This window comes from Ursus americanus, chromosome 11 (assembly GCF_024610735.1).
Source record: "Ursus americanus isolate L20-20 chromosome 11, mUrsAme1.1.p, whole genome shotgun sequence".
Classification (NCBI taxonomy): Eukaryota; Metazoa; Chordata; class Mammalia; order Carnivora; family Ursidae; genus Ursus; species Ursus americanus.
In genome coordinates, this window is record NC_142137.1 from 57,498,913 (window position 1) to 57,526,090 (window position 27,178).

Below are 27,178 nucleotides of genomic sequence, written 5' to 3' on the forward strand. Positions count from 1 at the left end.
ATAGAAACATCTTGACCAAAATCTGTCAGACCGTTTTGAGAACCATTAAAACAAAGTTTGATAAATCTGTGTCTTCTTTTGGTCAATACCAAAGTTTCCCATAGAATTTCTTAGGCAAAAGCTTTAAGGAGAAAAAGGTTGCCTATGATCTGTTTCTGGTCTTCCTTTTGCCAAAACTTGATGAATTTGATATTTCAGAGTTAACTGATTAGTCTCAGGGCAGCGATTAAAGTATTTTTTTTTCTTAAAAAGAAAAAGTATTTTTTCTTCACCTACATCTCTTAAGTTGATTTAGATACTCGGTGACAAGTTGTGGGATGGATTTTCAATATTTTCATTATTTTCAATTTTCAATATTTCATATTTTTAGACTAGATAAGCTAAGAGTAACTTGTAATGTTATATGTCGCCTTATAAGAGGGCCAAAATTCTGCAATATTAACAAGCATGTGTGTTACACAGAGAACTTAATTTTATGTATTCTATCAATATTAAGTTAATTTGTCGGTGTAATCTCTTACACTTCATTTCCCAGTTCTTAAATGCGTTCTCACTTTTACAAATAATGCAGTAAAGTTTGTTAAAACAAAAGTGTCTGAATTATAAGGTTAAGTATTTTAGAGTGGCCTGCTTTTAAGAACTAATGATGTCCAGTTTCTATGGAAAATAAAGATACTGAAAGTTGAAAAATAAAAACTGTTTCAGAGTTCTTTTTCTTGTAAGGGTGTAATAGCTTGCTGTATATATCAATACCATCACCAAAAACAAACAGAAAAGCAGAAAAAAAAAATCCAGTTGATACCATTGAGGAGATATCAAGACAACCAAGGCTTCAACAGTTAGGATCTTGAAATAAAGAAACAAAAGTTGGGCTAAAACCCACATCACAACTATTCTAAATATTTTACTACTTTTAAATACTTTTAAGACATTTTTAAGCACTTTAAGATGGAGAGGCTAAAAAGTTAAGCCGAATGTGGTAATAAGAAATTAGCAAGCTGAAGAGAGATTCCAGCAATTGTGTGGGACCATGAAAACAAAAATTGCAGTTTAGGGCCACTGAAGGGAATTCTGACTTCTAGTTTGAGTCTGAAAGGTATACACTCTGAGGATAAAATCCAATCATAAATAGGCTAACCTTCATAAAAGAGTGAAATCCAGCTTAGAATCCTATGTAATCTGTCCTTATTTTAATAGATTTCCTGAAAGTGGAATTACATCCTCTATGAAAAAAGATAATGCTAATAAGGGCCTCAAATTATATTTGCAATTTTATATACAAATTACCTGGAATTCAATAAAAAATGATCAAGTATGCCACAGGAATAACTGACCAAAAAACAAAAACAAAAGAAAAACCCAAAATACAAGAGAAAAAAATAGACAATAAAAGCAGATCCATAAATGATTATAGGTATTGGAGTTACCAGTTGTAAACATTAATATAATTAATTTATATATTCAATAAAATAGATGACAAGATTAAGAAATTCAATAAAAAACTGGAATGTATGAAAATATTCTGATGGGAAACACAAAATTTAAAAATATAGCAAATGACATAATAATTTTTTAAAAAGGGTGAGCACTTAATAGTAAATTAGATGCAGCAGAATTAAGTAATATGAACCAGGGACACCTGGGTGGCTCAGTCAGTTGAGCGTCTTGCATTTGGCTAGGATCATGGTCCTAGGGTCCTGGGATCGAGTCCTACATGGGGCTTATTGCTCAGCAGGGAGCCTGCTTCTCCCTCTGCCTGTGACTCCCTCTGCTTGTGCGCTCTCTCTCTCTCTTCCTCTTGCTCTCTCTCTCTGATGAATAAATAAATAAAATCTTTAAAAAAAAAGAAATATGAACCAAAAATCAAGTCACTAGAAAATATACAGATTAAAACATGCCCCCCCAAAAAAAGAGAGAGAGAGAGAGAGAGAGAGATGAAAATATAGAAAATATCTTATGCAATCTATAGGCAAGAAAGAAAAAAGCCTATTACATGTGAAATTGGAATCTTAGAAGAATGGAAGAGTGTGAAAAGACAATTACTGATGAGATCATAGCTGAGAATTTTTTCAAAACGTGAAAACAATAACAATCCACAGATTAGAGAAGTTCTGTGAATCTCCAGAAGGGTAAGTCAGAGAAAATTATACCTGGAAATCTGGAAATGTTATTAAAATTGATGAAAACCAAAGGCACAAAGGAAAATCCTAAAAGTAGGCTGAAGGCAGCAAATCAAACAATACTTTTAGTTTGATACCTGACTTTTCCACAGAAACTATGGAGGCAATATGAAAATGTTTAAAATGCAGAAAGGAATTAACTGCCAACTTAGTGAAAATGTTCTTCAAAAATAAAGGCACGTAAAAGATACTTTCGAGCAAGAAAAATTGGGGAGAACCGTTATCAATAATAGCCTCACACTAACAAACAAAACAAATACAGGGAATTCTTCAGGTAGAAAAAAATTATTACTGTTAGAAAAACAGAAACGCACAACATAGTGATAACAAATGGGACTAAATAAATATTGAAAGTATAAAAGTAATAAAGTCCTGTGGCATTTAAAACCTATGTAGAATTAAAATGCGTTAAAATAGTAACACCAAGTTGGGAAGGGAAAGAATGGAATTAACTAATCTAAGATTCTTGTATTGACTGGGATTTAGTATTTGTAATTTTTAAATATCATGTTCTGTAAGTTAAGGAAGTATATTATAATGTCTAGGACAGTAACTCCAAAAAGTAAAACAATTAGCTAGTAAGTTAAATAAAGCAAAACTAAATGAAAAAAAATGATAGAAAGAAAGTAAGAAAATAGAGAAATACATCCATAATGGAGAAGCTGGTATTGGCTTATACTCTTACAGTCAACAATTATAAAAGCTGGGCCAAAAATAAAAATTATAAAATTACATAAAAATGATAAAATTATTAAAATATGTAAAAATTATTGGTGGCTTCTGAATAGCAATTAGCACAAAGCTGTATTTGATAGAAGGAAAACCTACGAAAAAGACCTCAGATCCATCCTGGCTTTCAACTTGAGGAAATTTCCAAAGTGCAATTTAAGGATAGAAGACCCAGTAGAAAGTGATTATATAGGGGGGCGGAAGAAAAGAGAGGTTGAAATTTAGGGATCATAAGGCACTTGGGATTTGTGGGTCATAATATTGGACAGGTCAAAACTTCACAGAAATAGCCCCAAGAAAACCTAAGGTAAATTTCTTCTTGGGGTGTCTGACTCTTGATTTTGGCTCAGGCCATGACCTCAGGGTTGTGGGGTCAAGCCCCATGTCAGGAATCAGTGCTCAGCAAGGAGTCTGCTTGGGATTCTTCCCTTCTCCCCCACCCTTCCCCACCACTCCGGTCTATCTAAAATAAATAAATAAATAAATAAATAAATAAATAAATAAATAAATAAATAAATCTTTTTAACAAATTTCTTCTTAGGCCCCTGGGTAATTCTTAAGCTGAGCATATGTATATGGTAAGACTCTAGAAGGCATGGCAGAGAAAGGCCCCTGGGAAACTGAAGAGCTGAGTGGAGACTTCAGATGTCATTAGGTGTGGAGAAGATGTAGGTGTTCAGCATAACCAGAATAGAGAGACCATGGAGAACACTATGAGCTTTTAAATGAGCTTCCAGAAGGTACATGTATATAGAATAAAATTCAGATCCTAGAAGTAGAGGCATAACTAAAATAGATGTGTTCTAACGAAGTCTAAAACCAAGCATCAACAGAGGCATAAAAGATGATTTATCAATAGTTCAACTGCTGAGGAGCAAAACCTAACATCCTATAGAAGAATATAACACAATCCATAAATGCTACACTAGATTTTGCACAATCTTCAGCATATAATTTTTAGTTATTGAAGTTGCCAGAAAACTGACAGTAAAGAAATACAAGTCAGTAGAAGCAGACCCAGAGGATGATCATAGTATTGGAATTAACAGATAAGAATTCCAAAATCACTATGATTAATATGCTAGGAAAATAAAGAAGGTGGAGAATTTCAGCACAAATTTAGAAGCTATAGAAAATCATTGGGTATTCTAGAAGTAAGAATATTATATCTACAGTTCAGAGTCAAGTGGATAGTTTTTTTTTTTTTTTAAGATTTTATTTATTTATTTGACAGAGAGAGAGACAGCGAGAGAGGAAAAACAAGCAGGAGGAGTGGGAGAGGGAGAAGCAGTCTTCCCGCCCGGAAGGGAGCCCGATGCGAGGCTCGATCCCAGGACCCTGGGATCATGACCTGAGCCAAAGGCAGATGCTTAATGACTGAGCCACCCAGGCGCCCCTCAAGTGTATAGTTTTAAACTCAAAAAGGATACAGCAGAAAACAGGATTAGCAAACTCAAGAAAAATTAATAGAAAATATGCAAACAGAGAAAAAAGGAAAAAATAAACAGGAAACATAAAATCACATTGTAACTAGAGTTGCATAAGGAGAGGAGAGAGAGGGCAAAACAGAATAAATATTCTGAGTGAGTAAAGGCAATAACATGGTCCAATTAATCCAAGAAATTCAGTATTCTCTGAGTAGGATAGAAACAAAGAAAAATAGAGCCAGATAAATCATTAGGAAGTTGTTAAAGGAAAAACATAAGAGATGCAATACATAATAAATAAATATTAAGATAGTGGATTTGATCTCAAATGTATCAGTATTTAAATCACAAGTAAACTGTTAAAATATTGTAATTAAAAGACAAAGATTTTCAGAGTAAAGGCAATATAAACATAAGGCCATATAAAACTTAAAAAATAAAAGAAGAGTAAAATACAAGACATGCAAACACTAACCAAATTAAAGCTGGTTGATATTATCAGAAAAGTACTTTTGAGGTAATATATACAACTAAGGATCTTTGTCAAACATATTTAAACAACTGCAAAAAGCACACAGTTCAGGAGAGAAAATAATGGCAAAAAGTTTGAACAGATATTGCACGAAAGTGGCTATCCATTTGGCCGCTAAACATAGAAAAAAGTATTCCACTTTATTAGTCATCATGGAAATGCAAATTAAAACCGGAGAACTATCTCTACACGCCTACCAGAACGCCTAAAACAAAAATGTCTGATGATACTGAGAAATTGGAGCTCTCATAAACACATAATATGATGAAAAAGAAAAACTGAAAAGGATCTAGAAGACAGATTTACTCTAGCTAAGCCTGGTAAAGCCTCTCGGAGGTTATAAATCAATACTGACATTACACTGGAGCGTTTCTTTTTTTAAAGATCTGATATTCTTTAAGAAAAAATACACACATACGTATACACTCTATTTGAATATATTCAAACACATAATCCAAATATATATTCAGATGTATATGTGAATGAATATTGATACATATGTATAAATACACATATGTATTTAAGATAAATATTTAGTGACCATTATTTAGTTCTTGTCATCCTGTGGATATGCTCATTATTGAATAATGATTTCCTGGTCATCATAACCCCTCAGGAGTGCTAATTAGTAAGTATACTCATTAGAAATTCAGGTGTCCCAAGTATGTGGACCAGAAAAGCCTCACACCTTGTGCTTGAGTAAGACCCGTTCCTCTCTATAACTGAGGGCTATTTTACAGATGTCAACCTCCAAAACATGGAAGTAGCCTCTTATTTCATAAACAAAGAGAAAAATTGCAGTTTGCAAGGCATATTTTGGCATCATAAAAAATTGAATTTAATATATTTTCTAATTTTAGTGCTAATGTTGTTTAAACTTTGTATGATGAGAATCTTCTCAAATCCTCCAACATTCTGGGGTCTTTTCCTTTAATGCTCCATAAAATTTTTTGATACTTCATCTCAACTGTGGTAAGAATTCCAGCATGCTTCTTAAAATTCCCAAAGACTTTCAGGAATCTTCACATTCTCTTGGACATTTCATACGCACTTTATACTGTATTTTCAGTAAAGCCTCTCAGCGTGTCACTTCATCTGTCCTCTCTATTTGCAGAGTTTTACTCCAAACCAATCTAAGCTTTTCCTCTTTTCCGAAGGCACCATCAACATAAGTTTCACTGAAGAACTGGTAGTAGCATTACGCAGAAAAATATTTAAAAATAAGTATTAGACACCACTGTTCAGAAAAACAGCATGACCTCTCTGGTCATTCTCCCTGGACCTGATTTCCAACTATGCTGTCAGTTGCTTTCCTTTTCCAGAGACCACTCTAGGATCATGCAAACATTTTCTCTCTAACAGCCAGAAGAACAATTCCCCGATACTTGTTACTCTATTATGTAGAGAAATGGATCTCTTTTGTCTTCTTATGCTTACTCATTTTCGCCAGTCCTAGCCAACAAGTATCTCTGAACACATCAACTTCTCAACACACACACATGTTCATATGCCCACACGCATGCTCCCACGCACACATTTGCTAATCCAGCATGGCAGTCTCTTCACAGGCAAATAAATCAGGGCGTCTATTTCCCAGGATCTTACATGCCTTGGGAGAGGTATGTACAAAAGTAATTATATGTCAGAATAGGGAGATAAAGAAAGGTTCACCAGAACTAAATCTTAAAGGAGGGTGAAAGTCTATTATCAATAAGTAAGTGGGATTCTAGTAAGGGAACTCAGAGACAATGATGTGAGAAAGTCACCTCGTTGTCAAAGACCATGACATGTGCTGAAAATAACTAGTCATCTGAAGTTACTAGAGAAGAGATAGTGTGTGTGTGTGTGTGTGTGTGTGTGTGTGTGTGTGTGTGTGACATTTACAGTGAGACAGACAAGCAAACATATCTAATCAGGCATCCCAAGGGCTGGAGCCTGGAAGACAGATGCAGACTGAAAAAGAACTTTTTTTTCCATCTTCTGAAAAAAAGAAAATCTTCTTAAATACAAACTCCCAGAAGTACCATAGCAGCGTACCACTTAAATGACTAACCTATGTAATTCCTTAGGTGATGAGAAGACAAATAGACTGATCTTGAAAGCACAAATTTGCCAGTAGTTGGGTTCATTTGGTTGGGCTGATTCTGCAAATAGGTGAAAATCATTTCTGCCATTATCAATATTGTTGAGGCAACGAACCTTGAAAGTATAAAACCGAAGCCTTTGAGGAATATCTAGAGGACTACTTCATCCACATTTTTTTTAACAAGAGAACTTGAATATTGTCTTATATAAAATATGGTTTTATTCAAATGAATCATCAACTGATTCATTATAACATAAATATGTATAATAAAATTACCAGCATTTATAAAACATTCCAATAGCATGTGCATTATTTAGTCCTTCGAAGTATTATATTTTTAAGTTTTAGATAAAATTTTTAAAAAGATTTTATTTATTCATTTGACAGAGAGAGAGAGAGAGAGCACAAGTAAGGGGAGAAGCAGGTTCCCCGCTGAGCAGGGAGCCCGATGAGGGGCTCGATCCCAGGACCCTGGGATCATGACCTGAGCTGCAGGCAGATGCTTAACTGACTGAGCCACCCACATGCCCCTCAGATATAATTTTTGACAATACAATAGCATTTCCTTTTATCATACATTCAAGAATGTCATCCAAATGTATTTTGGAGGGGGGGTGACATATCAAAGTGCTGGGTTGTTTTTTCTTTTTTTTCCCCCCCTTTCCAGCAGTGTCTTAATCATTAAGGCTAAATCATGCAACTTGAACTTTTCAGGGACGAATAGTGTAGGGAGTGTTTAAAACGAAGTGGTCATTCCTGTAAATACAGAGAACAAACTGACAGTTGTCAGAGGGGAGGGGAGTGGGCAGACGGGCAAAAAGGGTGAAGTGGAGTGGGAGATCCAGGCTTCTATTATGGAATGAGTAAGTTATGGTAATAAAAGCACCGCTTAAGGAATATAGTCAATGATACTGTAATACTGTTGTATGGTGACGGATGGCAGCTACACTTGGGGTGAGCGTAGCATAACGTATAGAGAAGTTGAATCACTATGCTGTACACCTGAAACTTATGTAACATTATCAATTATACTCGAATAAAATTTTTTAAATAAAAATTAGAAGGAAATAGAATCAAGTGGTCAATATTTACCCTACTTCATTTGAATCCTTACTACGACAGTAGTCTTCAAAGCCAGAATTCATCAAGAAAAAAGTAAAAGGATTTTGTAACTTTTAATAGTTTCCCTTACACAATAGAAAGAAATAGTTTCATTCCCAACATGGGATACAAAAAATAAAATGTAATGGAACTCACACTCCATTTCTGTTAGAAAAGAGAGGAGTTTGGAAGGGGTGAAACAGGGTTTGGATGCTCATAGATAAGTTTCTCTCCATCTTCCCCATACTCCACTCCACTGCCCCCACCAGCAGGGCTGGTGTTAGAGCAAATGGATTCAGTGTGAATTTTAAAAAGAAGAAGCACAGACTAAAGAAAACACCAAAACAAAGGAAGGGACCTGATGTCATATGTATGTCCGATATTCTGCGAGCACCGAGTGGCTATCTGGGGATGGCCTCCACAGAGCAGAATTAATAGCATGTTGTGTTTAGATCTCCTTTAAAGATGAGCCATGCAATCCTCAGTCAGACACCTTTAGCTTCAGGAGGAGCACTGAAAGAGAGCAGAATGGAGCACTGAATCACTCTGGCTTAACAGGAGTTTCAGGAGACAGCAGAGTCAGCAGCGGGAAGATCAGTCCCTCCGCTAACACCATGAGCAAATATAACCTGTTTTTCCCAGTCCCCTTGGGGGGGGGCAGGGGACCATGGGGGGAAGGTGAGGGTAGGAAATTAGAATTTTTTCTTGATTTATTTTTCATTAATAAAATCTCATAAAAAATTGAGTGTATTTTTCTAATGGTTTTAGATTTTTAAAAAAAGATCGTACATAAAGTTCTCATGTACTCATACCCAGTTTCCCTTACCACCAACATCTTTCTCTAGTATGGTACATTTGTTATAATTGATGAAGCAATATTGATATGTAATTAAAGAGCATATTTTATTCAGATTGCCTTGGTTTTTACCTTATGTCCTTTTTCTGTCCCAGAATACTTATGATTCATTTAGTCATCTTGTCTCTACTTAACTTTTGGAATACATAAAATATGTTTGTTTTAATGTCCTTGTCTGCTAATTCTATTGTATGTTTCAGTTCTTGGTAGATTCATATTAATTTATTTAATCCTTACAAGAACCATAACCAGCTTAGTATTATTATTCCCACTCACAGATAAAGAAACTGAGGTATAAAGAAATCAAGTAACTTGCCCAAAGTCACACAACAATAAGTAATGGAACCAGGACATGAACCCAGGTAGTCTGGCTCCATGGGAATGAATACAGACCAAAATCTGTTAGGTCAAATTGTCTCAAATTTCTTAACGAGACTCTGAAATTTTAGGTTCTCATAGTTCCCAGATTTCCTGGGATCCCATAAAGAAATGGAGAAAAATGAACATCTTGGCCATGGTATTGGCCATAAAAAACAATCTGGGTTCTTGACACTCTTCTGCTTCCAGTCTTGTCTGTCAAGTGAAGGGAATGGACTGGTGTGCCAAAAAACTCACATCAAGCTACAACCTTTTATAAGTCAACGAGAAGATAAAATCCACTTCAATTGTTTTGAGCATTTCAAGCAAGATCAACTCAGGCTATGGCAACTCAGAAATTTGTGTTGGTTTTCGTCTCTAAAGAATTTTGAACAAATTATATTATTTCTTGAGGCTCACTTTGTCTATAAAATGAGGTACCGTAGAATCTACCTTATGTGGTTACTGTAAGGACTAGAGGAAATACATATAAAATATCTGACATGTTAGTTTCCTTTTCTCCATCATCATTACACATGGAGGAGTCAGAAGGCAGAAATGACTCCTTTAAAAAAAAAAAGATTTTATTTTATTTATTTGACATAGAGGGAGAGAGTGCAAGCAGAGGGAGCAGCAGGCAGAGGGAGAGGGGAAAGCAGGCTCCCCACGGAGCAGGGAAACTGATGAGGGGCTCGACGGATCCCAGGACCCTGGGATCATGACCTGAGCTGAAGGTAGACACTTGACCGACAGAGACACCCAGGTGCCCCAAAATGACTCCCCCTAAGCCTCCAAAATGGTAGTGATTTCTCTAAGAAGTTTGTAATAATCGAATCATAGCAAGTACAGTGCTGTAATCTCCAGGAACTGCGGGTCTACAAGTGACTCATTTGTTTATATGCCAGAATCAAAAGTAAGCACCAGCAGACATGCCCTACTTAGAAACATTATGCTTTTTGCCTCTTATTGAAAGCCCTTTAGACGGACATACTCATTGCCATGACATGGATGGTCAGTAGATTGAAAGTGAATGTATTTTGTTTCAGGGTATCCTTGAACATTTTTTTAGGTTATAAGAACTCCTTTTCTATGATGCAAACAAACCTACGCTAGGTTAAATCTGATTCGTGGCATATTAGTTCAGCTGGGTTAATATATTACTGTCCATCCTAGGGAAGTGGTTTTGACCAATGCAGGAAGTAAGGAAGGGAGAGAACTTAGGGCATTTGAAGACAGGAAGAGCCATGCACCAGCAGACATCAGGTTCCACAGTTTCTAGTGACCCCTGACATTAACATTCCAAATGACCTCCCCATGTCTTTACTACAGGTATTGAAGGATTCACTGGCTTTGGAAACTTCTAGAAAATCCTGTCTATGAATTCCGAATGCTGCTGACATTGATACATCTGCTTCATATGGCAAATATGCATTTTGTTATAACTTCTATTTGTCATTTGAAATAAATCTGTGTTAATAGCTGGATGGTGTGGAATTTTCTTCAAAGGCTGGTAACAAAAGAATAGATTTTTTTTTTAAAGATTTTATTTATTTATTTGACAGAGATAGAGACAGCCAGCGAGAGAGGGAACACAAGCAGGGGGAGTGGGAGAGGAAGAAGCAGGCTCGCAGCAGAGGAGCCTGATGTGGGGCTCGATCCCATAAAGCCGGGACAACGCCCTGAGCCGAAGGCAGATGCTTAAGGACTGAGGCACCCAGGTGTCCCAGGAATAGATCTTTTTGACTGCCCTCATTTTGAGATAGCAGCCCCACTCAATCCTCTTTGAATATTAATTTGAACATATACAAATGAGTTGAGCGCTATAGGAAGTGGGGTCCTACCTGATACATTTCTTTCCATCTGGGATGTCAGCAGAAGACATTTCAGAAGATGACTCAGTTGTAAAAAGAACTACTCTTCAAGAATTTGAAAGAAAAAAAAAAACCTTGCTTTTTACTATCAGAGAATGTTGATATATCAAGAATAAATGTGATCTTACCATGCAAAGGCCAGTGATTGTATTTTTCAATTAGATTGTCTAATTCTGATCAATAATCAGGATAAGGAGAGAGGAGGGGGCAGAATGTGGGGCTCAGGGGACAGTGTATAAAATGAAGCTAGGTACTCACTTCCATTCAGAATCAAAACTGCTAAAATTACTTTGCTGTTTCTTGACCCTTCAGTGCAACCGAATAGCCCAACTGATTGAAATAATCAAGCTGTGAATGTATTAATACACACAGATTTCAAACAGCAATCAGATTTATTGAAATTATAATTATGTTCCAGAAGAGATTGCATTTGAAGATATCCAGAAGATACCATTTGCAGATCTACTGGTGTAAATGACAAGTGATATGGGGAAGGGGAAGGACCAGTGTAACGCTGGGATTTTGCACCGACTTTATCAGAAATAATCTCTTCACAAGACAAGGTAATGAAAATTGTAGCACAGGAAACGGGTAGCATGAAACATTATCATTTTAAAGCCTTTCACAGTTATGCATGCAACAAGATACGCATAGAAAAAGAAAAAGGAAAAAAAAAAAAGCCCAGGGCAGAGCAGATGGCTTGATGCATACTAGCGGTGATTTGTGTACACACAGTTTAAAATGACAGTCTTTATTGTTCCCCGAGCATGACTTCTGATGACAGAAGCAAAGTCAACAGGCTTAAAAATATGCAGACGTGTTAATATAATTTTATAAATGGAGATTGCACTTCATCTATTAAAAAAAACTCAAGGTCGTTTCTTACCATATGTCATAAAGATACTGGCTTTACTGATAGATGAAAAATACAATCTGGAAAGAGCCATGAGACAGCAGCCACCAACTTCTAAAACAGACTCATAGAAGAAGGAAATACTGAGGGACATTTGTCTTTGAAAAATACTGTGGCTACCATTAAACGAATCAGCCCCAGCAAACTCATTTCAATTGGCGGTGTCAAAACCAAAAATATAAAATAAGATGCAATTTAAAAAATTAGAAAACAAAGCCAAACAAACATACAGCACAAGATAGTATTCAGAGTAAGCACCTGTTCTTAAAGAGATTATTCAATAGAAGATTTTGAGAGTATTTAAGGGAAAATTCAGGCATAAAACTGAAATAAGAACTTTTTTTATTAATTAGGAGGACTTTAACTACTGGGGGAAAAGTTAATTCAAGTCTGCCTATAAGTTGGACATACTTTGTTTTAGAGGGGGAAGGATGAGTCTAAGTGAGGGCTATCAGGTGTGACTATTTAAAAAACAGAGAATATAAAATGTGTTCAGTTAAAGGAAAGAACCAGAAAATTCTGGAATAAAAGGGAAAAGGATAAAAGAAAGCTGGGGAGAGAAAGAAAAGCAAGGAAGAGAAAAGCCAACAGATGTTTACTCATGGATGAATAGTGGTCTGCTGCTACTGGACCCCAAAAGGGTTGAAGTCACATCATAGATGGTGCTGGGAGATCAAAAGGCACTATGTCCTTTGTCTGGTTACCAAACCAAGCGGTGGGAAAATAAATGGCAGAAAGTTTTCATGCCTTGCCTATTCTCAACCCTGTGTAATTCCACAGAGAAAAGAGTACCAACTTCTGTCTTAAATGTAGGAACTCCTGGGCTCGGCTATCGTCTGCAAAATTGGAATGGATTAAAGCTTGAGGCCCCAGAACCAAGGTGATAATAGTGTACAAACAAACCTGGATGTCTCGCTCCTGCAGATAAAGCTATAGAGTTATGGATGGATTCTGGGGATCCACAAGCCCCTTGAACTTGCATATCGATATTTGATTTGCATTCTTCATATGCGTTTTTCTGGAAGGAGAGAGCACACTTGCATCAGGTTTTCCCAAGGGCTCAATTAAAACAAAATGTTAAGAACCACTGTAAAATCAACTGAACTTTGTACGTGAAGCAGGTGAGCAGGTAAGATAACAGCTACGTACAGACCATAATGCTAAATTTATTGACTCCTACCTGTGGCAGGCACTGTGTTATGATAATGATATAAATGTATATCCAGTATATAAACGATAAAACTGAGGTCTGGGGTAGATTTAAAAAAGGAAAAAACCCAACACATCAACCGTCACACAAGTGATGAACTCTTCAGGCTCTCAATTTAGTCTCCGTTGTAATTGGTTTTTTTTTTTTTAAGATTTTATTTATTTATTTGACAGAGGTAGAGACAGCCAACGAGAGAGGGAACACAAGCAGGGGGAGTGGGAGAGGAAGAAGCAGGCTCACAGCGGAGGAGCCTGATGTGGGGCTCAATCCCATAACTCCGGGATCACGCCCTGAGCCGAAGGCAGACGCTTAACCACTGTGCCACCCAGGCGCCCCATCCGTTGTAATTGTTGATGTGCCACAGGGCTTTGCCCTAAAACCTGTCTCTTGTGCCAACGTCTTCGGGCATTCCCTTTCTCGGACTTCCATTGCTATCTCCATGTTGCTAGTCACCAAATCCGTATCTTGAGGACAGCTTCCTCTTAAGCTCCAAGACAGTAAATACAATTGCATATGAGACTTCTACTGTTGGACCTCAAAGTCTGTGAGTTTTTCATTCAAAATGAAATAATCTTCCTCTAATATTCCCTTTCAAAGCACCTGGAATCATTATCAACTATTCGGTGGCACAGAGAGAAAAATTAAAAATAGAATAAAAAATAGAACTACACTTGATTCCTTATTGTCTCTTAACACACACACCCAGACACTTAGCCTGTTCACTCAGCTTCCTAAATATTTCTGGAACTTATCGCTTCTGTGCTCTTCTACTGCTTATATCTCTTTTTTCCATTTTATTGAGATATCGTTAGAGTATAACAATAGATAAGCTTAAGGTGCACAACATATGATTTGATATGTGTATATATTGTGAAATGATTATCACAATAACTTTAGGTAACATGTCCGTTGCCTTACATAGTTAGGTATTTTTTTCTTGTGGTGAGAACTTTTAAGATCTACTCTCTTAGTAATTTTCAAATATACAGTACAGTAGTACTAACTATAGTCACCGTGCTGTACCTTACATTCTCAACACTTATTTATCTTATAAATAGAAGTTTGTACCTTTTTGACCCCCTTCACTCAATCCCCCCCCACAACCCACCACTTACGGCAACTGACAATCTGTTTTCTATATCTATGAATTCAGTTTTTAAATATTTTATTTATTTGAGAGAGAGAGACGGAGAGAGCATGAGTGGGGGAGTGGGGGGCAGAGGGAGAGGGAGAAGTTGATTCCCCACTGAGCAGGGATTCCGACACAGGGCTTGATCCCAGGACCCTGAGATCATGACCTGAGCTGAAGGCAGACGCTTAACTGACTGAGCCACTCAGGCGCCCCTGAATTCAGTTTTTTAGATTCCATATATAAGCAGGATCACATATTTGTCTTTCTTTGTCTGACATTTCACTTAGCATAACATCCTCCAGATGCATTTATGTTGTTGAAAATGGCAGGAATATATATATATATATATATATATATATATATATATATATATATATATATATATATATATTTCTGATCCTGACTGATGCTTATATATATATATTATATATATATATATATTCCCCACATTTTCTTTATCCATTTGTCCATCAGTGGGCACTTAGGTTGTTTCCATGTCTTGGCTATTGTAATACTGCTGCAATGAACGTAGGAGTATGGGTACGTCTTCAAGACAGTGATTTCATTTCCTTCAGATATATACCCAGAAGTGGAATTGCTGGATCATACAGTAGTACTATTTCAATTTTGTGGTTGTTGTAAGGCCAACTCCACTTATCCATCCTGATCCAACCTCCAGTGGTTAAGCCCCATCAATTCTCCTGTGCTCCCTTTGAAGCAGACCCCAGTGGACCGCCCATGTAGTGTCCCTCTATGCGGGGGGAACTGCATGGCTACCTTGGAGTCTCTTTTCCCCACTGGAGAAACCACATGTCCAAGGGGGCCTTCTCAGTGCAGTTCTGTGCCACGAGGGAAGTAGCTATCTGGTCAGAGTGTAGCCACTCCTCTTACCCTTCTAATATGGTCCTTCCAGGTCCCTGTGGTCCAGGAGGGGTGCTTCAGCCCTGAGTTCTGGGATATTCACAATGGTGCCTTGTCTAGGTAGTTGCTAGTTGGTCTTATGAGAGGGCACTGAAATGGGGGATGTTCTACGTCACCATCCTGATGACCTACTTATATCTCTTATGCAAATTTGATCACATGATCTCCTCCACATCTATCCTCAGCCTGTTGAGCTTTCTGGAGATTTCCATTTCCCTTAGGATAGCCTCCAGATTTCCTGCTTCCAAGGCCCTTCATAATCTAGTTCTTGCTTCAGCTCATCTTTTGTAACTCCAAACTCCAGTCTCAGTGAACCATTTGAATCTTCCCGAATAATCCCGGCTCAATCTCATACATTTGCTATTTCCTCTACCAGTAACACTTTCCCTGCTCCTTCCTCTGACCAACTCTTACAAATGCTTCAGATATGGATTTAGTCATATGTTTGGGGAAGATGTTCTGACCCCTATGGAATGAGCTGGATCTTCCTAGTGTGTGTGTGCATAACACTCTGTGCTTCCTCCACCACCACCCTTACATCCAATAGTCTTATCCTCCTACTAGGCCAAGGCTGCCTTGGTCACTCTTGTACTCCCAATGTTAAACAGAGTGTCCCGCAGTTGTTAAGGTATCCCATGAATCCTGTTGAATGACTAAATCTAACTCAATCCTATGAGTGGATCCCCTCTACACGATCCTGACTGATGCTAACTTGGTTAGGGTTGCCAGATAAAATACAGTTTGCCCAGTTACCTTTGAATTTCCGATAAACAATGAAAAAATTGTAGCATGAGTATGTCCCAGATATTGCACAGGAAATACTTATCCTAAAATATATATATTGTTGATCTGAAATTCAAACTTAACTGGGCTACCGGTATTTTTGTTTGTTAAACATGACTACCTGATTAACTTCGGCATTTGCATGGTCCTTTTTCAGGGACTCTGCAGATCTTCCCCCCCCACACACTAAAAATGCATCTCCCACAGGCTTCAAAGGTAGTCATGTTTGCCAGTAACATTCATCATGCACGACTGGAACTGCTGAGGTTCTTCCTCTGACTCATCTCTAGTTCTATCGCTGACTCAGCTTCTGGATTTCTCCTTCCATAGCTCCCAGTGCCCACTTGCTTTCCCGCTACTGACCATGGCCTAATATCTACATCCTGATGATGTTTTTTTCCCCTCACTCATGTCTAACATTATGGCTGTTAAGTCCATTGCCCTGGACTCTGCCTCTACTATACCCCATCCTTGGAGTATCACGGCTAAACTTAGTGAGGAGAGCTTTAAGACTCTCTGCTACGTTTCTGGATAGTTTTAATTATTAGGGAATTTTTGTGTTAGATGGAAATTATCTTCCCTGTAGCTTTGACCTATTTGATTTCAATAGACAGTTTGCTTCTTGAAAGTAGAAAAAGATTTGCTTTGGTATCTCCAACATCTTTGACAGTGACTGGCACATGGAAGGTTCTCATAAATGTCTGCTAAATAAAAATGGATATTATTGTCTTTGGAGCTACCCTAGGTAAAGGGAACCTCTTCTCCACAGTCAGGTTTTCAAATATGGAACTGTGTTATAGAGAGAGGTCTGCATCAGTCTTTTCTGTCATAAGCTAGGCATTCCCAGTTCCTTAAATCATTTTTCATCTAAGAAGTGTATATTTGGCACAGAAGAAGCACTTGATAAATGTTTGTGTATGAAGAATTTATCCATATTTAATTTAAAATTGCAAATGTTGATATGAAAACTTAATGCTAGATGTAGCTTCAAAATAGACATTAGTAGAGAGTATAGGTAAAAAAAATATTAATTGTCAAAATGATCATTATATCCCCTAAAAATGTATACCACGCTTATGGTTCAGTGAGAAGGAGACTTAGCTGAATATATATTGCCTAGATCTTCTGAAAATTCACGTGTGTGTATACATACCCAAATATGCCCACAATTTGAGATATTTTAATTTTGAAATACATTACTCTAATTTTTGTGCTATGTTTTGAAAAAAAAAACTTCAACAATTCTCCAATGTTTCTACTTGCCCACATGCAATGTTTAGGTGTAATTGGCCTCAATATTTAACATGTTCCAGGAGAGTATCCAGTATTCTTTTTTTATGAAACACATTTATTTCCATTTTCTTTTGAAGTAATTAGCAAGAGGAATGATGATACCATCCATTGTTGCTTTCCAAACAGATCTATAGAGGAATAAGTAAAGAAGGAGGAGAAACCAATGATTCAATGTAATGATTAGAAGCAAAATCATGCTGGAAAATGGTAAGGGACACATCTAAGTGTAGATGTACCTTAATTAGGTTATTAAAGAGGGAGGTAATTATCAGCATATCTTCAACATTGCATCATATCCTTCAGCTCACTTGCCAATCCGAGCAGCTCTATGCGATCATTTGTAGCAAGTAGAAAAGCGAAGACTTTTTTTTATTATTAAGTTATTTCTTTAATCAGAAACATCTGATGTGGAATGAGAAACTCAACACTTTCCTGCCTTTTATTTAGAACCCATGCCAGTTGCTAAGATGGCATATTGACATATTCTTTATTTAAATCTGACTTGAGGTTGTGTAATAGTCTCTTATTTCTGTGGTCTAACCAATATGAGTGGGGTATGAGGAGGAAGGATTTTACTCTAAAGTTTTCATGTGACCACACTACCAAACCGTGGCTGGTTTGGTTGTTACAGAAAGTTCAGGTGTATTTAAGTGGATGGGAAATGAAGGAGATTCCTCTCAGCAAGATTCCCTAAAGAAAGCATGCCTTAATCACATACATAGGGAAAAATGTTGAAGAAATTTGGTTGCGTGTTGCCTGTAATCAAAGGGTTCATCTTAAAGACAAGAGTTTCTGAATAGAAAGCCCTGTTTTACAGTGTGGGTGGGTGGGTGTATTTACACAGAGAGGGAGAGGGAAAAGAAGGGGATTCTACCCACTGTCATGCTGGTATCGAACCATACAATAGCTCTGGGGGTAATACTGAGACTCTGCAGTACAAGAAATCGTTTCTAGCTTAGTCTGTTCAGTTTGCTGTAACAACGTGCCAAAGACTGTGTGGCTTATAAACAAAAGACATTGATTTCTCACACTTCTGCAGTCTGATAAGTCCAAGATCAAGGTTTCGGCACATTTGGTATCTGGTGAGAGCCCACTTCCTGCTTCACAGACAAGTGTCTTCTCTGATGTGTCCTCACCTGGTGGGAATAGGTTAGAGAGCTCTCTGGGGTCTCTTTCATAAGGGCACTAGTCACTTCCCAAGGGCCCCACCTCCTAAGTCATCATGTTGGGGCTTAGGTTTCAACATATGAATTACTGGGGAGACATAAACACTCTGTTTATAACCGTCTTTTTTCCCAGCAAATGCAACAGCCAATGTGTATCGGATTGTGGAGAGTCTCCGTGTTCTGGCTGCAGGTCACCTGTTTATCCTCCCTCCCTAAAGGACTGGCAGTGGTCTCCTTGCCCCTCCCCTCTCTCACCCTCACCCTTACATTGCCTCCACTCCACTTGCTTTTCCTAAATAGGAGGTTTGGGGGAATCCCTGGAGTAGATTATAACAGGTCGACAGAGAAAGCGCTTCTATTTTAAAAGAAAAATCAAGAAAAAGAAGGTTCTGCTGGCTCTCTGATACTCCCTCTGACAAACTGCTGCTTAGAAGGAAATCTATCGCTCCTGCTGCCTGCCAGAGTGCTTGGAAGACAGTTGTGGGAGAAAACCCCAAAACTGAAGATTTTTCTCTTCTGAGAGTACAGCATGAGGAGTGGTCAACCTCCCATAGGAAAGAGAGGATGAGGGGGTCTGTTCCAGAACACTCTTAGGAAGAGACGTATTCTAGGTCTGGTCAAAAAGAAGATACAGAAGCTCTCCGAGCCATATGTCACAAATGACACTGAGATTGAATTGCCTTCCTTCTCACCTGCCTCTCTGCTGCAGTGTCAGAGTCAGGAACCTGAGATCCTCAGGGTCTTCTTTATTTGAATTGTAGCATTTGTTCAAATTATATCCTTAAGCCCCTGACTGAACTACTAAAAATAGTATGATTCCCGAGACAAATAGTGAGTAATACTCCGCACAGAGCCATAGGAGAGGGAGGAGAATGCTTACAGGTGAGATCTAAAGAAGAAGAATCAGTGAGGGAGAGGGGAAAAAAGACTGCAGGAGCTGATACCGGAAACCCTCAGGTCCCATCCAGTTGTCTCTCCTTTTGTCCCGAAGACAAAATGGAGGAGTTTCAGAAACATTCACAGATATCGAAGACATTCTCTGAGAGTTGTCCTTGGATAGCTGAAGAAAGAGCAATGTGAAATGATTCCTATAGTTTTAAGAAAATGATATCCAGGGGAATCGTACACGACCCTATTGATTAAATCACAATTTACTCTTGTTAATAGGAAAAACATGTTAATTGCAAAAGATTTATTTCCAATTTGAACAATTTGAGGATGTCAGTGCCCTAAAAAACATTCACACCTTCTGAGAAGCAGGAACTATCTAAACACACCCCAGCTTAAGTTCTTCTTAGCGCAGAGCCATGAAACAAAGCCCTGGGCTTTTCATCACACTGGGACAGCTGAAAAACTCCAGTATTTCCCTTATGTTCCTTGTGGGTAATTGTAAATTAAGCTCTAAACAACGAGCACTAACCATCGTTAACCAGGCATGCCTCAAACAGTTAAAATAGATGGGATTATTTTGACAATTGGCATGAGATGTTAGATCCTCAAGATGAGGGTGAATTGGTATCAATTCCTAAATCCTTCCATGGCAACTAATTCAGATGATATTCTATGAAATGATTTTTGAAGTTAATGTAATTCAGATGATTTTGCAAGTTAATCTGCATAAAAAGTTAATTTCATTTTTACAGTTCAGAAAAACCACAGAAAAAAGGCCGTTCTTTCCACCCAAGTGAACGACATTGACTTTGAGGGCAGTTGTCTTCAGACTACAACAGAACAATAAGTGTCTCCCACCCCCACTCCATAAATCAATTGTGATCTTATGCCTTATAGCTTTCTAACCAAAAATGTACTGTGATTATTGTGGCGGCTGTCCCAGAACATCCTACAAGGATTTATTAATTCATTTTTATGTTGTATTAAGACAAATTTGATATAACTGTAGGAACTCTGCCTTTAACTTCAAATGATACTCATGAATCACCCATCCAACATTGTTATTATTATTATTACTATTTATAGAGAGGGAGAGATCCACATTTCCCCAAACACTGAAGATTGATTTTTAAATCAATGATCCACTGATAAGGAAGTGATGAATGGGATGCTCTTCTCTCAAACCATCAAGTGAGAGTTTCAAACAACATCATGAAACAATAAATCACCGACAGACTTTGATGGCCTCATCCAAATGTAGTCACCTCTACAGTCTCATTTCAGCAGTAGAATTAGGGGCACAACCAGGTTGAGAAAGCACTGTTGAAAGTTAAGTTTTGGGGCAATGACTCTTTTCTATACAGTCAAAGACTGTCTCATGAATTCTGGTAACAAGAGAAGGGCTAACTCTGACCTAATCTGGAGCACCTGTCGAAAGCAACGATATTAAATTTTGCTCAGTGGTGAATCCAGTGAGATTTTTTCCATTTAAAAATAACCTAACTCTGCCTACAATTATGGCCCATGAGGTAAGAGTTAGACAACCTTATCTCTAGACTAAAGATTTGGAGTCTGACTCCTAACAATTCTACCTGCTGTGGGATATGAGGGTAAAATTAAAAGCCCAAAAGTTTATCAAGATTTATCCAGATATTCTGGCAAGAAAATGTGGATCTCTGGAGAAGGATTCTCAGTGTCCCTGAGACTTGCATTGGCCTCTAGGGGACCTGATCTGCAGGGGAAGGAATGGGTTATTTTTTGCTTAGGCTGAAAAGAAATCACAATAAAGTTATACCCTGTGATCTGTTGTGCCTAAATGGAATGAAAAAGAAAGAAAAAAGAAAGAAAGAATGAAAGAAAGAAAGAGGGGGGGAAGGAGAGAGAGGAAGGAGAGAGAAAGGAAGAAAGGAAGAAAGAAATCAGATGCAGCAAATGTAAATTCTAGTATTAATTTAGCAGCTCTTTTAAAGAGGCTAAGCCAATTTTACGCTACAAACATGTTTAAGCACCTGAGCTGTACATCGCAGAAAGCTGAGAAGCAGAGAGAGTGAGGGCATGAAAAGAATAATAATTTAATTCTATCAATATGTAACAAATGCCATAGCAGAAAGGTACTGTGGGAAACACCCTACGTGGGACCCGAGCTCCCGACGGGCCCTGCAATGATTTCCCTTTCACAGGAACACAGGAGGTTAACAGGTAGTATCCACGTGCCCCCTCCGGAGCTGGATTTCCCATCTGCAGTGAGGGAAGCAAAAGGAATGTCTGCAAAGCTGTGTAAAGACCTTTTGTTGAGAAATCATGCCTGCTGGTGTTTTATATTTTTATAAATATTAAAGATCAGCTTGTTTCTTTGCAGCTCAAATAAGGCAATCAGAAATTATAACTGCGAGCTCCCAGAGGCGCCCAGCTTTCTCTCCAGGGGAGCCTATATAGAAGTGAGGCGAACACCCTCTCTTTGCTGGAACTCCTCTTGGGTTTCCCTGTGGGCGTTAGCTACAGAGTGAGGACAAAACAACTCTGTGTTTTCCAAAGCAGCTTCACGCACCCTGATCCCGGAAGCGGAAGCAGAAGCCAGCCTGAAGAATGTCACGTGCCGCAGGGGGCTGTAAACATGGCAAGGACTAGCTGTGTGGTATTTAGCACGGTGCTTACAGGGGAATAAAGGGACAGTATACGCCTTCTATATTTTTCTTTTAATGTCCTGCAATTTCTGTCTCATCGAGATTCAAAAGAATCTAAGGATGGTCTCACCCACAGGCAGCACCTACAGTGATGAAGCACCTTCCAGGATCTGGGCTTTACAAAAATCAGTCCTTGTCCTCAAGGCACTTTCACTTCAGGGACAAAGTCTATAAACATCTAACAATAAGGCCGATAGTTATAAGAGTTGAAAATCTAGTAATTAATAACAGTAATAATAATATAAAGCAGAAGTTGGTCATTGTTAAAAAAAGGAAAAAAGAAACACATCATGCTGTTAGAAGAAAAAAAAGAGAAATTATTTCTAAGATATTCGAAGGATAATCAGTGATAACTGAGTATTGATTTTTTGGGGTCAATATTTAGATATCACCGAGAGAACAAAAACTAGGAATGAAACTCTAAAGAGGAAATGAAAACAAAATGAACTAGTTATTTTCTAGCTAGGTGTTAGTGAATAACGGAGCAAGCTCATTCCACCAGTTGGTGCTTTAGTTTGCTCATATGACGGAAAACAAGCTGAAAATAACTATTTCCTTCCTATTTGATGGAGAATCCGGGGAGGATGGCTGAATTGATCCCAACATGATGTCTTGAGCCCATCAGCAGAAAAAGAGGTGAATTGTATTATCGTAAGCAAGTTGCTTAAGGAGGTACTAACACACACAAAAGGTTATATTACACTCATCTGTGCATCTGAGATAGGAAAAGAGATTACTCTTATGTATCCTGTGTCATATGAACAAGTTTGCACTATCCAAGATTCTAGGATCTTTGGAAGTTTTAAATACACTTAATGGAAGTCCTAATACTTAAGGCAATTTTCTTAATTTCCACAAAGTTATGAGAAGATATTTCACTATAAGAAGACATTAGGTTAGGTGCTGGAGGTATAACAATAATGAAGCTATTTCTGATCCTCAAGGAGCCAACAGAAATGAGGTAAAGACACAAGCAAGTTAATGCAGTCAGATTCTGTGGTAGGCATGCGTACAATGGATATAACAACGGAGAAGAAAAAGCAACTAAATTTATTAAAGGATTCAGGAAAGAGTTGAGCAAGCAGGCAATATTAGAACTGGATCATGCAGACGGAATTGGCGGTACTTAGCTGATAGGGCAAAGGCAGACCAAGCCCATGAAAGTTCATGTAAATGTTCAGATCTATCAAAGAAGGCAGAATGGTAAAAGTTTCCATGTGGCTGGAGCCCAGGTGGGGGCGAGTCGGGTAGTGGCAGCCGAATAAGAAACCAGTGCTCTTACGGCATGTATACCTTCTCTTTTATTTAAATTACTTTTTTTTCAGGGCTGCCAAGTGATTTTTTTTTTTTTTAATCTGAGAATATCTGCATATGGACTCCTTTAAACCATGACTTCTCGACTGCTCTGTCCTGCTGGATTGAAACGTATCCTACAAAGTTCACTATCTAAGGATCAAAGTGCATGTATTTATTTCCTCTATTCATAGTTCACCGGGCTTCAGAGTTTATCCACATGCCTAATTTCGAAGTGATTAATTTGACACAGAGAGCCATAAACCACTGAATGCTAATGATTTGTACCACCTCCCAGGGGCTTTGTAACTGCCTATTTACAACAGGCTCTCTGTTGAACACTTTCGCAAATATGGAAAACTAGTCACAACAAAGAGACGGGATACTTAATTTTTAGACTTGAAAGTTTACACTTAATTTGGATAGAACAGTGTTCATGTGGTCGCTGGGAAGTGCAGCCTCCCTGCTCCTGAGCCGTAACTGGCACACGTATCTAGACTGACTCACAAATACAGACCCCTGCTCAAAAGGACTCTCTATCAACACACTTGTCAATTAACACATTATGGAATTCCTGGATTGAAGATAATTCAATAAATAGTTATTGAGTGCATCATCTTTCCGGGGCACTGCCGCAGGAGCTGGAGATAAGACAGTGAGCAAAGCAAAGTCCTAGCCTTCCAAGGCTTACATTTTAGATGGCGGAGACTGGCAGGATGTACATACAGACATGCGTATCTAAAACACGGGAGGGGGATGGAGAGAGATGGAGATATCAATGCTATTGGATACTGAAGATCAGGGAAGGCCTCTGCAGTCAGGTGATATTTTAGAGAAGATCTTGAGTGTGGGAATATGCCAAGCCCCAAGAACTAAGGGCCTGTGTTGGGAGCCGCCTAAGGTGTTCCAGGGGAAAAGCAAGGAGGCTGGTGTGGCCCAGCAAAGTCAGAGAGAACAGGATTCTAGTGGGTATTGGAGCAACAGCAGGGCCATGACCATAGAGAGCCTTGTGGATTTTGTTACGGACTCTGGATTTTGCTCAGGCTAAGATTTGGCTGCCACGGGAGCCATTGGAGGGTTATATGCAGAGAAAAAACATAGTCTGAGTTAGGTCTTAAAATGATCACTCTGGCTGCTGTGAGACAAGAGATGGTGGGGACACAGAGTGGAAGCCTGAGGCTCCTACCTTAATTTGGTGACAGGTGGGTGGCGTTGTCTCAAGTGGTAACAGCCGTGATACGTAGGAGGTGAAAGGTGGCTTGATTGTCGATCTGTTTTAAAGTCGGGCGCCTGGGTGGTTCAGTCGGTTAAGCGTCTGCCTTCAGCTCAGGTTGTGGCCCTGGGGGCCCATGGGATCCAGCCCCATGTCAGGCTCTCTGCTCAGTGGGGAGTCTGCCTCTCCCTCTCTCTCTGCCTCTCCCCCTTGATCGTGATCTCGTGCTGTCAAGTAAATAAATAAAATCTTCAAAAAAAAAAAAAAAGTCACCAGAACTTGAGGGCAGGGCTTTTGTCTGCTTTATTCTCCTTGTATCTACAGCTTTTAGATCAGTACCAGACACATAGCAGTCAATTTTGAATATTTTTATAATACGGAGTGAAAGTAATGGCTGCTGGATTACATGGGGAGTGAGAGAAGAGATTCAGGGATGGGGGTTGAATTCAAGATTTGGGGTCTGAATAACAGGAAAGTAGGGATGACACTTGTTGGGCAGGTGAAAACTTTGGGACAAGTTGTCGGGGGGGATTGAGAGTCTGGTTTAAGCTGCAGTAAGCAGGTGGTGGATATAAACGTCTAAAGTTCAGAGCACAGGTCAGAGGTGAGTATTTGGGAATCAACAAAATACACACAATATATAAAAGCCTAAGACAGGATGATTTCAACCCGGGAATAATGCAGATAAGCTAACGGGGATCCTTGGGAACACCACCATCTCACAGCACTGAGGATAATGGAGAATCACAAAGGACATCTGAGCAAGAACGGCCAAAGAGGAAGGAAGAGAGGGAGAGCGGCTGCCCAGGGGGAGAGAAGAGGATGCGTTGGTGGTGGGAGTCCTCCCCTGTGCAAATGCAGCCAGGGGCCCAGCGAGCACTGCTCAGGGCCGACACTGCGCTACTCCTGGGGAGATCACTGCTATCCCTACAATGGAGAATGGGAAGAACTGAGTGAGTGTAGACAACTTCTGTACATTTTTTTCTGTAAATGAGGAGGGCGGGGAGAAGAGGAAGAAGCAAGGTTGTAGCTGGAGGAGAGTGTGGGGTCAAGGGAAGGTCCTGTAGTGAGGAAAAACCTAGTGATGTAAAAACGAGCTAGGTAAATTCAAGGTTGGCTGACAATATAATATTTCACGAGCAATACAAACATTGAAATAATAATTCTTTGACTCTCGTCATCCTGCTTTACTCTCTTATGTTTGAGGACTGGATCCCTCCAATAACACTTCTGATTCTGATGAGTGTTCTTGCCTCTGCAACACCTTCTCTCTCCTTCCTCCTTCTTCCTCTTCATTAATATGTAGGTCAGAAGGGAATAGTCCAGCTGCGTGGTGATGACCACGTTGCTCACCAGTCTTTTGCTCATTCCTGTTTAGCACTGGTGCGTCTTTGGGGCGGCTGCCTCCTTTCCTTGGGGAAATGACCCATTCTCTGGACCTCCACCTCCACATTCTTTCGCTCAACGAGGCAGAGGAGGGCTTTTCTTTGTTGCTACTACTTGACAGAAAGGAACCTCATCATTATCAGCCAGAATCAAAAGGCAGTGGTGGCTAAATTGTTCCGTAGTTCTACGGAATCTTGTATGAAGGATGAATTATTTAAAGCCACGAAAATTGCTATGAAAATTTTAGAAGTCATGCTATTATTATTTCTGAAACACTGTCAGCAGAGACACCTAAGCATATTAATTGGAATGGCTCTACAAAATAAACTTATCATGCAAAAAAAGCAATAAACCTTAGGATATTTGGGAAATTAGAATCTAATGAGAAAGCATCTTCAATTTAATTTATTTCACTGAAGCCTGCCTTGCGCAAGGGACGATGAGGGCTTGTTGAATAAGAAATCGTTCCATCATTAAAAAAGGAAAAACCAAAATCAAGTATCAAGTTATAATTATTTATAGCAACCCACAACACGCACACACCCCAAATTACTCTCCAAACACATCAAGCATTTTTTTATTTGGTCTTTCTGCACAGTTTTTCCGACTCCCTAAGGCATCCTTCCCCCAGTTCTCTGCCTTTGAAATCCTCATCCTTCAAGATCGGCTTCCTGGGGACTCTGGATCGTACAATAAGAATTAACTCCTTCCTCCCCATTTGGCAACTGGACCGTTTTCCTGCTAATATGTATATGTCTGCTCAATCCATCAGACTGTGACCACTTTGAAGACAGGCACTAGATTCTATTATTTCTAAATAAGTGTCTTGCCCTTAGTGCCTAGCCCAGGGTCTTGACCATAATAAGAATGTAATACATTTTGGTGGAAACAAAGTATTTCATAGATCATCACCCTGAGAATGCTCAATCAAAAATGAAAAGCCAACATAATTGCTGGAGTCCTGCTAACCTTGGCTAGAATTTATTGGACTTACTCTATGTTATGTGTATATATATATATATATATACGATGTCTAATCCTCACTTTAATCCTTATAAAGTACCTCTCTGAGATATATTTTATTAAGCTTCATTTAAAGATGAGAAAGCTGACGGTCATAAAGGTTACCTAGAGTGATCAAGATAGCATGCTTG